Genomic DNA, 284 nt, shown 5'->3' on the forward strand with positions numbered 1-284 from the left:
CACAAGGTTCGTGACAGATATAAAACACATACTGCATGAAATCAGGACCGTCCATCAGTCCTCTTAAAGCCAAAGATAAAGGCATCCTTGGCAACTTGGTCAATCAAAATGTGAAATAAAAAAAACAAACAAAAATGGAAAGAATTGTGCTTTTTCCTGAGGTTAAAGTTAACAGAGGGGAAAACAGACAGCGGACAGCGTTTGGGTTGAGGGAGGAAAGCAGACAGTTAGTCTGTGACTGTGGAGAGAAAGTCAAAATAAGCAGTTAAACTAAGAAAAAAAAA

The 284-nt window shown here is 38.4% G+C and overlaps 1 protein-coding gene across 1 annotated transcript in view; it reads right to left on the bottom strand.

Moving 5' to 3' along the window:
• The window catches only part of LOC122342823 (signal peptide, CUB and EGF-like domain-containing protein 2), a 16,012-nt gene that overhangs the window by 14,530 nt on the left and 1,198 nt on the right, over positions 1–284 (bottom strand). The gene's annotated exons all lie outside the window — the stretch shown is intronic.

Source organism: Puntigrus tetrazona, chromosome 4 (assembly GCF_018831695.1).
Source record: "Puntigrus tetrazona isolate hp1 chromosome 4, ASM1883169v1, whole genome shotgun sequence".
Taxonomy (NCBI): domain Eukaryota; kingdom Metazoa; phylum Chordata; class Actinopteri; order Cypriniformes; family Cyprinidae; genus Puntigrus; species Puntigrus tetrazona.